The sequence below is a fragment of the Sus scrofa genome, chromosome 13, assembly GCF_000003025.6.
Source record: "Sus scrofa isolate TJ Tabasco breed Duroc chromosome 13, Sscrofa11.1, whole genome shotgun sequence".
Lineage (NCBI taxonomy): Eukaryota > Metazoa > Chordata > Mammalia > Artiodactyla > Suidae > Sus > Sus scrofa.
The window spans coordinates 134,983,558-134,996,698 of NC_010455.5; the positions used below are offsets into that span (position 1 = coordinate 134,983,558).

Here is a 13,141-nt window from a genome sequence, read left to right on the forward strand (position 1 = left end):
ACTAATGATGGATATTCTAAGGACGGTGTTAGGAATGATTATAGTAGAAGTGGAGACAGTATGTTTTAAGTGATTTATTAATTTAACATAGATAAATTACTTCACAAGTAGGGATTGGATGCCTAAAAATCATGGTTGGCATGTTTTCCTTGTAAATTTGAGAAGAGCTAATATTTAAGGGATTAGAATGAAATACATACTTGATGTTTTGCAGGGTCCCTTATATACTTTGAACACATACACACCAGCATGTATGGATACATATAATGGTAGAGACAATGTGTTAATTTGATTATGTAATTAGACTCTTTAGGGAAATGGGTGTGGTAGTCTTAAGTTATGAGTGATTGAAATGAACTGGTAGAGAATATTTGGAAAAATCATTGTTAAATTATTGGGGGGTATGTTTAGGAATTGAATTTTTCAGCAATTGTGGTGGCCTCCCTGGAATAGGTTCACAAAATTTGAAGGCGATTTGGGGTTAATTTGTATGTTGGAGAGTGTTAGCTTTGAGACAATGAGGGACCAGACAAAAACCGCAGTGTTTGGGAAAGTTATTTATGAATTGATTTGGGTGTTGATAAAAATTACAGAAGTTAGCTGGGGAGAGTTTTTGTATAAGTAAATGGGAGATGTAATGAAGAGGTTTATGAGGAAGCTTGTTACTATTAGAAATAAATTTCAAAAGGGTAAAATTGGAAAGGCGGTTTAGGGAAGATTATTCTTTCAGGAAAATGCAGCTCTTAGGTTGAAAACAAGGAAGGCAAGGGAAAACAAATGAGTAAGATGTGGAGAAGTAAGAGGAAGAGGAAAGATTAAAGAGGTTACTGAAAGAGATTTCTCATTGTAAGGAGTGTTGAGTGTCTTGTTGGATACTACTTTTGAGAGTAGTAGGGAAGGGGCTTAAACATCCCACGGTGTGTAGGGAGGGGGAATTTAACTAAGAATAATTAAGTATAGTCGTTTCATTTCTTAAGAAATCCGGGAGGTAGGGAGCCCTCCTGGTGGGAGCCCAGGCCCGCCCGGGCGATTCTGCCGGCCCTCGGCTCGGCGGCGGGCGGAGCTGCTCGGGTGGCGGGCCCAGTGCTGCCACAGCAGGCAGCGAGCGCGGCGGAGCGGAGCAGAGCCGAGCCGAGCGCCGCCGAGATCCGCGTACCCACGGGTCCTCGGGGGGCGCTGCAGTGAGTGGGCAGGCCCCCGGCGGCGCGGTGGCGGCGGGGGGAGGGGCTTCCCCGAGCGCCCGGGCAAACCTCCGCACGCGGCTCGCACGGCTTCCTTTTGTTGTGTGTACGTGTGTGAGTGTGCGCGCGCGTGCGTGAGTCGCCCGTGTGCGGGGAGGCGGCGAGGAGTGCCGAGAGGCCGGGGTTTTTCCTGCCGGGGTGTTGGCGCGCCCGGGCCTCGGCCGGCGGTGGGGCCTTCCAGACACCCGTCTTCCGGGTCGGGGCCCTCGGCGGCGCAGTCTGGGCCCCTTCCCCCAGCGAGATGGCAAACTTTGTGAGTGGCTTTCGGCGGCTAACAAGTGTCTGCCTGACAGCGGGGGCCGACGAACGTTAATAGACACTGTGTTTTCCGTCTTAACGCTGTTTTTTTTCAAATCTTATATTGGACTGTGTTGTGTTTACAGTTTTATGGTGTGCGAAAAGGTCAGACGGGTAACTTAGTCTGCTAGACAGTTTTGTTTTGTTTTTTTTTTAAACTGGATCAAGAGCAAAAAAAAAAAAAAAAAGTACGCTCGTATCCCTACATTGGTTGCGTTACTAAAACCTGCATGTTTAGTAGTAAGAATAGTCCTAAAGCCTTTCCAGAATTAGGCTATAGGGCAAGCACCAGACTCTGAAGCATTTTTACAGTGCCAGGAAAGAACTCCTTGTGTAGTAGACTAAAAGCTAGATAGAGTTAGGAAATGCAAAAGTTAAAGCCCTTCCCAAGACATCGAATTAAAAACTGCTTTTTTTGTTTTACATAGTTATAATTTGTGTCGCTTTCATATAGAATTTTGCACAATCGGGCATGATGTGATCGAAGAAAGAGCATTTCTTGTTAACTTTATATAGAGCGATGGTAAAGGCACCACACAGTTTTGAAATTTCAAGTATGTTAAATGTTGCTATAAATAAAATCCTATTCAGATTTTTAGATTTAAGGAATCTAAAAATACGTTTGCAGTTGTCCTTTGGGTGCAGGAGGAAGTTCTGGGTTTCTCAGTACTTGTTTCTGTGCAGATTTTCAGTATTGTCAGCCTGATATGTGTGTAGAACCTTAAGATTACGGGTCTGTTTGCAGCTGGGAATAGACTCTGGGTCTCTTATTCCCAGTCTGGTGACCTATCCAAGAATAGACTAAGGAAACTGGGTATTTGTCTGTTTGGTGGAAAATATGGCTGACTTGATTTTTATAGTTAGTATTTAAAGAGCCAAAAAGTGATTGTGTGAACGTTTAATCTCAGTTGTAACATTTAGATGTGTGTGGTTTCTCCATATGAATGTCTTTGGCCTTTATTTAAATACATTAAGGACTTGAGGATGTTCCTCAGTGTTACTTTTCACATTTGTAGCACATTTACATTTGATTAAAACAGATAGATGCTATTGTATTTAATTGTGGGTGGATGTATTTTTTTGTGTTGGTATTTTTGGTGGTTAAAGAATAGTTGGTAATTTGAGAATGTGGAACCTCCTCACAAGTGCTAGGGAGAAGAGGAATTATGTTAACTTCTTTAATTTCTGATTTAAAAAAACCTCTGTCTTTATTGAAAGTACATATAAAGGTACAAATACCTGTGTATTTTCTTCTCAGTTTAATGTACTGCTATTCTTCTGTGCATATTACTACATTAGCCTCAATTTTTGTTCATTCCTAGCCTTTTTTAGGCCTTTTCTCCTGTGTCACAAAACAGTCTGTTTTCTTCCTTCTTCCCATTTCCAAAGAACCCTGAACATTTTAATCTAATAAAATGATTCTCCACTAGAGGTGATCTTGGCAATGTCTGGAGATATTTTTGGTTGTCACACTGAGGGGGCAGGGTGGGGGTGGGGTGTCTTGGTATCTAGTTGGTATCTAATTGGTAGGTACTAAGCATTCTTCAATGCATGATAGCCCCCCTCGACAAAGAATTAATCCTGTGCAAAATGTCAGTAGTCTTAATGTTGAGACGCCCTGATTTACTATATTGAGAATAATATTCTACCTGTGAAAGTTACTTATAATGTGATTGGCATCTCTTTATCACATCTGTTTTAAATCTTTTCTTGAAGTTGTGATTGGAATGATCGTGCCTCAAAAGTTATGAAGTATAATATATTTTAGAGCATTAGTACATAGGATTTTGGAGCTGGAAGATAAACAAGTATAACAGTACCTAGGTAAGGAAACAGGGTTTCAGAGAGATTGTGACTTACCAAAGATCCCACAGATAATGCAGAACTCAGGTCTCTTGTTATTTCTGTTAAATAAGTAATTTTAATTTACTTATTTAATTTAAATTAATTAAAATCATTGTTGAGGAAAATGGTATTTTTTAATCATTTTTGCTTGATAAATTTAAATAGCTAAAGTAAAAATTGCTTCTTGAGAATTTTAGTATGCAGTGAATTATTGTTTTTCAGATTCACGTGTTGAATTCTTTAGCATGGTTTTGTAACCACTGTAAACTTCTCCAGCATCTACTTTTTAAAAAAAAGTTTGAAGAACTGAAAAAGACTACTTACAATTGAAAAATGAAACAATTTGAAATTAATCATGACACTGTAGACAACATTGCAGATGCAAACCCAACTGGAATTGTTAAAATGTTTTAGGGTGTCTTGACCTTAGACATCTATTTTGTGAAGATTACTATAATGGTCAGTTATTGTGGGGATTGTAAATCTGTTCCAGCAACATCCTTGTGGTTAATTTTAGAAAAAGATATTGGAACTTTAGGTATTTAGATGAAATGTTTTCAAATTCATTGTATTGTCAGGGGAAGAAGAAATCAGTGGAATTCTTTTTAAGTTAATTTTTTTTTTGTAGTGCTTTTTTTTAAAAATGAGAAAAATAGGAGTTCCCTGGTGGCCTAGTGGGTTAAGAATCCAGTGCTATAGAATATTTACAAGAAAAAAAGAGATCCTTCAAGACCTAAAAAAAAGGGTTCGTGGACTTGGCACCAAAAGCATGTTCTATAAAAGAAAATAAACCAAACTTCATCAAAATCAAAAACATGTGCCCTGTGAAAAGATCTTAAGAAGATGTAGCTTATCCTAGCTAAAGACTGAGAGAAAATATCTGCAAACCATGTATCTGACAAAGATCTTATATCTAGACTACATGAACTCTCAAAATTCAACAGAAAAAATACTAATATTCTGATTAAAAAATGAGAGAAAGACACAAATAGACAACAAATAAGTACATACAAAGATGTTTAATGCCATTAGCCATTAGGGAATGGAAATTAAAACTACAATAAGATATCATTACAAACCTATTAAAACAGCTAAAATAAAAAACAGAAATAATAGCAAATGGGAAGGATGCAGAAAAAGATCTCTCATAAACTGCTGATAGGAATGTAATAGGGTACACCACACTGAAAAAAGTTTGAAAGTTTCTAATAAAACTAAACATGTCCTTGCCATTCAATCCAGGAAGCTCACCTTTGGGCATTAATCTCAGAGAACTTTACATAAAATCCTATACATAAATGTTTGCATTATTTCTGTTTTTTATTTTAGCTGTTTAAAAAATAGCTTTTGTATGTGGTCTATTTATACTTAGACTATCTGCATTTAAGGTAATTATTGACATATATATATATATATATTAGCACTTAGCCTACCATTTTTTTTTTTTTTTGTCTTTTTGCTATTTCTTGGGCCGCTCCTGCGGCATATGGAGGTTCCCAGGCTAGGGGTTGAATCGGAGCTGTGGCCGCCAGCCTACGCCAGAGCCACAGCAACGCAGGATCTGAGCCGCGTCTGCAACCTCTACCACAGCTCACGGCAACGCCGGATCCTTAACCCACTGAGCAAGGGCAGGGACCGAACCTACAACCTCATGGTTCCTAGTCAGATTCGTTAACCACTGCGCCACGACGGGAACTCCTTTTTTTTTTTTTTTTTTTTTTTTTTTTTTTTTGGGAGTTGGACCTTTTGGAAGGTTGTTAGGTCATATGGTGGGAAGCTGTCATAAATGGGATTAGTGCTGTTACAAAAGAGCCCCCGCCCCCACCCGACAGCTCACTTAGCCCTTCTCTGCCATGTAAGAATACAAAGAGAAGTCTGCCACTTGGAAGAGGGCTTTCATCTGACCATACTAACACCCTGATCTTGGGCTTCCAACTGCAGAACTGAGAGAAATACATTTCTGTTGTTTATAAGCCACCCATTCCTTTGGTATTTTGTTATAGCAGCCTGAATGAATGTTATAGCATTCCTGAAGAGTAGTCTTACTGAGTGTAGTGTTCTTAGTTGGCAGGTTTTTTTCTTTTCTTTTTTCTAGTATTCAAAAAGTATTCTGCCACTTTTTTTTGGCTCTATGGTTGAGATGAGAAATCTGGTGTCATTTCTGTTGTTGTTCTATTACAGATAATAAGTTGTTTTTGTCTGGCCACCTTCAGAGTTTTTGTTTGTTTTTAGTTTTTGAACATTGAATTTGTATGTATCCTGGTGTAAATTTCTTTGTGTTTTCCCTGTTTTGGGTTTGCTCAGTTTTTTGGATCTGTAGGTTTGTATTTGCCACATTCGAGAAGTTTTTAGCCGTCATTTCTTCGATTACTGTTTTAGTCCTTTCTCTTTCTGGAACGCTAGTGATGTGAGTGCTGGATCTTTTGTTATTGCCTCACAGTTTTCCTAAGATTTGGTTAGTTTTTTTTTTTTTTTTTTTTTTTTTTTTTTTTTTTTTTTAATCAGTCTTTTTTTCTCTATTTTTCAGATTGGGTGAATTCTATTTTTCTCTCCTCGCATTAGTGATTCTCTTACCTATCATCTCCATGTTTGTATTGAGCCTGTCCAGCAAGTTAAAGTTTTCTTTTTACAGCAGCACCTGTAGCATATGGAAGTTCCAAGGCTGGGGTGAAATTGGATCTGCAGCTGCTGGCCTATGCCATAGCCCCAGCAACACCCAGATCCGAGTCATGTTAGCGACCTCCTCTGCAACTTGCTGCAATGCCAGATCCTTAATCCACTGAGCAAGGTCAGGGAATGAACCTGCATCGTTATGGACATATGTTGGGTTCTTAACCCAGTGAGCCACAATGGGAACTCCTAAGTTTTCTGTTAACAGTATTTTTTAGTTCTGTGATTTCATTTCAATTCTTCTTCTTTTTTTGTCTTTTTAGGGTCACGCCCTCAGCATATAGAAGTTCTCAGGCTACTGGTCAAATCGGAGCTGTAACCACTGGCATACACAGCAATGCCAGATCTGAGCCTTGTCTGTGACCTATACCTCAGCTCATGGCAACGCCAGATCCTTAACCCACTGAGCAAGGCCAGGGATTGAACCTGCATCCTCATGGATGCTAGTCAGATTTGTTTCCATGGAGCCACAGTGGGAACCCCACCCTTTTTTTAAATATCCATTTTTTGCTGAGGTTTTCCGTATTTTCACTTGTTTCAGATAATATATAATTGGTGCTGAAATATTTTATTATGTTGCTTTAAAATCCTTTTCAAATAATTCTAAGTTGTGATTCATCTCTATATTGGCCTTGGTTGATTGTCTTCTCTTAATAATGTTGTGATTTTCTTGTGTCCTATGTTATATATTATGTTGGGAGGTTCTGGGCTCTATTTATAGTTTTTATCTTAGCCTGCAGTCACTTTATTTCAGTTTAGCATACAGATCTTGGCCCACTTTTGTAGGCTTTGGTTCCAATAGCAATTGAATTGTCGTAGCCTTTGCAGTTGGCTTGGTTTATCTGATGCTACTGGGACTCCCGCTGGTCCTTGCTGGTGCTGCCTGAGAGAAGAGAAGGCATTTCGTCCTAGCAGGCTTCCCGTGTCTCTAGATGGGAGAAGACTGTAGTGGAATCCTCCTACTGGTACCCACTTCAAGATCCCAATTCTTCCCTGTCTTCATGTGGGGAAGGAAGAGTTGCTTCTCCTGATATTTGTTGTTTTTGTTGTTGACTGGGCTTCCAGTTGATGTCTTTTGCTTGATATTGCAGAGAGATTCTTGTTTATATTTGAAGGAGGAGTGTGAACTATCTGGTCTATCTTCTGTTGCTTAATTTGTGGTTGGGAAGTACCGGTCTAGGTTGCCTTTTGTTGGGTGTGGGGACCTAATACACTCTGCTGCTTTTCTGTTTCTCTAGCCCTGGGGTCCCAAACTGGTTGCTGCCTTCTCAGGAGTTTTCTTTTGGTTGTCTCTTGTGGTACTTCTGTGGTTTATACTTGTGTTTAGTGAAGAGAGTCAGGGAGAAACAAATTTATACTATCTTATCTAGACTAGAAGTTTAGGTTCTTTAATTTTTATGAACCTGCACCATCTCCAGTCTGGTTATTTCAGCTTTGAACATAATGGTTTTTGGCCACATGCTTTGTGAACTTTTAAGCACTATGTAAATGTTTGCTTCAGTTATAAACCACAGTGTTACACACCTAGGAAGTTTTGGGAAGCTCATTCATAACCAGTACAAGAGAGTGCCAGGAAATAGATGCATGCTATTTTACTAGACATCTTGTTAGGTAGTTAATTAAAATGAAATTGTAGGAGTTCCTCTTGTGGCTCAGTGTGTTAAGAACCTGACTAGTATCCCTGAGGATGTGGGTTTGATCCCTGGCCTTCCTCAGTAGGTTAATGATAAGGATCTGGTGTCACCATAAGCTGCTTTGTTGATTGCAGGTGAAGTGTGGACCTGGCGTGGGAACTTCCATTTGCCACTGGTGTGGCCCTAAAAATAAATAAATAAATAAATAAAAAGAAGAAAAAAGAGATTGTGAATTCTGGGTGTTTTCTTCAATGAAGTGTTTATTTAATGATTATTTGTATTTAAGATGTTTGATAATAGTCTTTTAATATTAATAAACATTAAAAAACAACACTGAAAATCTTGTATTATGCAGCCAGTTTAATATATTTCTAATTCACGGGTTGAAAAGGAAAGATAAGATAAAATGTCCTCTTTTACATTCCCTAGTTTTCTAATTGAGGATAAATTGGCCCCAAATGAGAAAATGTCCATTCTATATTAGTAGCAACTTAGGAGTTTTTTTTTTTTAAAATCAACTGCTACTATTTTTTTTTTTTTAAACTAACATTTCCTAAATTGTCTAAACTTAATATAGTGACTGCAGTTATAGAGAAATCACTGGGCTACTTTGCAGCCACTTCTTGAGGAATTCTCTGATTAACTCTGATGGCAAATCTCAGATGCCTAATCAGATTAAAAGCCATTTCTTTTAGGTGTGGGCACACCTCTACATTGTGTCTTATGTTTTAGACAGAGGAGATAAGAATGACTGACTCTTGGAGTTCCCTGGTGGTTTGGCGGGTTAAGGATCCAACATTGTCACTGTTGCAGCTCAGGTCATTGCTCTGACATGGGTTTGATCTCTGGCCTGGGAACTTCTTCATGCCATGGGCATGACCAAAATAATAATGATGAAAAAAAGAATGACTGACTCTGGTATTGAATAAGATAAAATTGTTAAAGGATGAGCTGGCTTTTTAATGGACCATTTACATGCTTTTAAATGAGAGCATTTAATTATATTTCACATTAGAAGTAATAATTTAATTCCCTCTTGTTTTTGGTTTTTAATAATTTTAACATGTTTTTGTTTATAAAGAATGGACACTTAAAAAAATCAAATTTAAATAAACTTTAATTTTTAAATGGATAGTCCTATAGTCTTCTAAGGTTCCCTTAGGTATAATTTTTTTTTTTTTGTCTTTTTGTCTTTTTTGTTGTTGTTGTTGTTGTTGTTGCTATTTCTTGGGCCGCTTCCACGGCATATGGAGGTTCCCAGGCTAGGGGTCGAATCGGAGCTGTAGCCACTGGTCTACGCCAGAGCCACAGCAACGCGGGATCCGAGCCGCGTCTGCAACCTACACCACAGCTCACGGCAATGCCGGATCGTTAACCCACTGAGCAAGGGCAGGGACCGAACCCCCAACCTCATGGTTCCTAGTCGGATTCGTTAACCACTGCGCCACGACGGGAACTCCCCTTAGGTATAATTTTTGTGTTATAAAAATCAGATGAATTTTTTTGCTTATTTACATACTGATTGTTATTGTAGGTAGCATTTTCTTTTTTTCCTTTTTTTAAAATTATATTCGATTCACAGTGTTGTGCAAATTTCTGCTGTGTAGCACAGTAACTCAGTTAATACATCTGTATACATTCCTTTTTATATTCTTTTCCATCATGGTCTGTCCCAGGAGATCGGATATAGTTCCCTCTGCTATATAGTAGATAGCATTTAAAAATTTTTTTCTTTTGGCTATGCCCATGGTATGTGGAAGTTCCTGGGCCAAGGATTGAACCCACACTATAGCAGTGACCCAGGCCACTGCAGTGACAATACCCGTTCCTTAACCCACGGTGCCAGAAGAGAACTCCATTGGATAGCATTTTAATTTCGAATTTTATGTTCATTGATCTTTACTTGAAAGATTTTTTTTTTTGACTCACAGAATATTGTTGAGAGTAATATATGTATTTTAACATGGGATTGACCTTTCCTGTTGTGATACGTTAAAGTAGACATTTAATTGGAGGCACAGGATCTAGTTCAAGTCTTTGCCTTGACACTTAGGTGTTGTGTAACCTTGGGTACTTAACCTCTTGAACCTCAGTTTCATCATCTATAAAATAGAGACAAACAATAATACTTGCCCAGGTAATTGTAAGGGATGGCAGGTAGGGGGCGTGTCACATGAAATGTGACACGTGAAAGCTCTTTGTAAACTGAAGTACTTGTAACATCTTTGAGGAGATTGTTTGAAAATTTGCCTGAATGATCTTGATCATCATCAGTGCAGTATATTTTATGATTACTTACAAAATTGATAGTGTAGTCAGTAAAAGTTTATGTAAAAATAAAGCAGCTTTTCCTTTAGTGGTTTACTACTTTTTTTTTTTTTCTTTGCTATTTTAGGGCCACACCTGTGTCATATGGAGGTTCCCAGGCTAGGGGTCAAATCAGAGCTACAGCTCCCGGCCACAGCCACAGCCACAGCAACTTGGGATCTGAGCTGTGTCTGTGACTTACACCATAGCTGACGACAATGCCAGATCCTTAACCCACTGAACAAGGCCGGGGATCGAACCCACATCCTCATGGGGTACTGGTCAGTTCATTATCTGCTGAGCCATGAAGGGAACTCCAAGTGGCTTACTACTCTTAAAAACTAATTTCTCTTAGTGGATTTGGGAAAGGATTATTACATGGTTGCTTGATAGTTTATTGTCCCCACTGTGATAGGATTAGCTTTTGGGATGTGTCCTTCTCAACAGGTGATTTGGACTTAAAAGAGTAGGTCTGTCTTTTTAATGGTTTATAGTCTCAGGATTTTCTAAAAATCCCTACTGTTGTGTTTTCTAGCGTGGGTGGAGAGTTGGTTTCTTATTTGACAAATGTTTACTAGTTAGGTGATTTGAAAAGGTCAAGGACAGGCCAACATTTTCAGTTGGTGGCTTTATTTTTTTCTCTTTAGCCAATTTCTGTTTTTTAAGAATTTATTTGATTACCCTTTTGAAGGATTTTCTTTCTTAATGAAGTGCATTAACTACGTTAATTGTGAAATTCATAAGATTTTGGCTTAATTTTTGGTAAAAGTAGAAACAGAAGATGGTTCTAGGAAGATCTGGCTAGGGCTGGTTGGTTTGAATTTTGGGGCTGTTGTACCTTCTTAGGATATATCTTCTTCTAGGTGGAACAGGGAACAGGTATACTCTGAGACCGTCATTCAAATAGAGTTCTTTTTTTCTTTTTTGTCTTTTTAGAGCCGCAGCCTCGGCATATGGAGGTTCCCAGGCTAGGGGTTGAATTGGAGCTACAGCTGGCGGCCTACCCCACAGCAACAGCCACACCAGATCTGAACTGTGTCTGTGACCTACCCCACAGCTCATGGCAGTGCTGGATCCTTAACCCACTGAGTTAGACCAGGGGTTGAATCTGAAACCTCATGGTTCCTAGTTGGATTGTTTCTACTGCACCATGGCAGGAACTCCCAAATAGAGTTCTAACAGCTTTAATTTTCCAAGCAGGTAGTGTAAATTAAAAGAACACATATGTCTGTGCTTTGTTCCTATATAGAAATTGTAACCATGTTCTTAGAAATCACTCGCCTGGAACAGACTTTCTTCTTTTTTTTTTTTTCAAACATTCAGAAAGCATCATTAAATCACGAAAGTAAAAACTAAGTAGAACTTGACTAATTTAAAATATAATCTAGTTAAAAAATGCTAGAGGACTTTAAGGATTTTTCCTTTCAAATTGTAAGTGATGGCTTGGGTGGTAGTGGTGAGAAGGAAGAGGGGATATAGCACAATAGATTGTAGAGGGTGTTGTAGACCATTTTAAAGACTTTGCTTCTACCACTTACTGGTTTTATAACCTTTGGTAAGTTACTTAACCCTACCATTTTTTCTTCTGTAAAATGTGGTTAATATTAGCAGGTTTGTTTGGATTAAGTGAGTTAATAGCTGCAAAGATCTAGGGACACCAGAGGGCAAAGTCCAAAGCATATAGTATTCATTGTATTCGTAAATGTGGAATCAACATTAAAAGCTCACCTCTTTTCTTTTGGAAAGGTAGCAGAGGGAGAATTGATTGATCCTTGCTTTGATTTTTTTTTTACTGTAATAAATTGCTTAAACTTCAATTATAGCACTTAACACATTTCATTATCATCATAGACGTTATTTGTTGTATGTTTACTTAACCATCCTAGCTAAATTTTGAACTCCGTTGGTCAGAGACCATGGTATTTTATGCATGTCTTAGGAATCTTATATGTTGTATGTACATGTCAGGTGGTCAAAAATATTGATCCAGTTAATGAAAAAAATATTTGGCCTAATTAATGAATCACACCCACCTGCTGGTAGATACATTGAAATACTGCCAGTCAATCAGAACTAATTAATGGAAGGATAGTAGCTAATGGTCCTTGCAAAGTAGTTCATTTATTTTTCTGTCTTATTTTTATTTTTTGCTTTTTTTTATGGTTGTTCCTGTGGCATATGGAAGTTCCCAGGCTAGGGGTTGAATTGGAGCTACAGCTGCAGGCCTACACCACAGCCACAGCCACAGCAACACAGCATCTGAGCCGAATCCTCGACCTACACCACAGCTCACAGCAATGCCGGCTCCCTAGCCCACTGAGCGAGACTAGGGATTGAACCTGTGTCCTCATGGATTCTGGTTGGGTTCATTATGGCTGAGCCATGATGGGAACCCCTATTTTTCTTTCTTATTATGTATTTTATCTTATTTTGATTATACAAGTGATTATAATTAGAGAATAATTAGCAAAATCTGAACTCAGGAATTGCTAAGGGGTTCTCTTAATTCACTGACTTCTGAAGTAGGGGAAGTGAGGGTAGGGAAAGAGGAAGATTTTACCTGGTTGGGTGGTTGTCCATCTAGTTTTATACCTTTCTTTTTCTACTTACAGCGTCTTGGTTTCCAGCCTGATAGGATCTTTTCTTTTCCCCATTCTTGAAGGAGAGGAGTAAGAGGGATAGAGATTTGGAGGGAGAAATGAAATTGATAGATGATGCTAAATGAGTTAGCGTTCCAGAGATAGAGACTATGTGGTAGGTGAATTTGGGGAAATGATGGGGTTCCACTGTAGATGGAGATTGTGATGAGAAAGAGATTCCAGAATTTCTGTTTATAGATTTAGACTTTGAGGTTATATTATTGTGTGCATGTGGGGGATGTGTGTAAGTGGGAGTGAGGCATGTTTCCTTTTCCTTCTTGCTTCGCTATTTATTTTTGTTTCCTTCTAACATGTCTAGTTATAGTCTTTGATGTATGACAGCCTTAATTTAGGGCTTTCAATAAAAAGTGATGCAAGAAAGTGAGTGAGCTTTTTGTGAAAATGTTTTCAACAGAATATTGACATTTCAAAAACATTTGACCAGCTGTATATATTGTCATTATTATGTGATGTCGTATGTAATAATATCTTGATTGAGGACCAGATA

At 38.5% G+C, this 13,141-nt stretch overlaps 1 protein-coding gene across 11 annotated transcripts in view; it reads left to right on the top strand.

Annotated features, from left to right (window-relative positions):
- Positions 1–13,141, top strand: part of ZNF148 (zinc finger protein 148) — a 125,055-nt gene that overhangs the window by 14,784 nt on the left and 97,130 nt on the right. Inside the window, exon 1 of one of the 11 annotated variants that reach the window (XM_021070211.1) lies at positions 1,163–1,181. The exons of 7 other annotated variants lie outside the window; for them this stretch is intronic. The gene's annotated coding sequence lies outside the window, so the exon portion shown is untranslated. Of the gene's footprint in view, positions 1–1,162; positions 1,182–1,268; positions 1,288–1,311; positions 1,495–13,141 lie in introns of those variants that run through there. 3 more of the 11 variants (XM_021070210.1, XM_013982364.2, XM_003132619.5) reach the window with 3 other exon arrangements.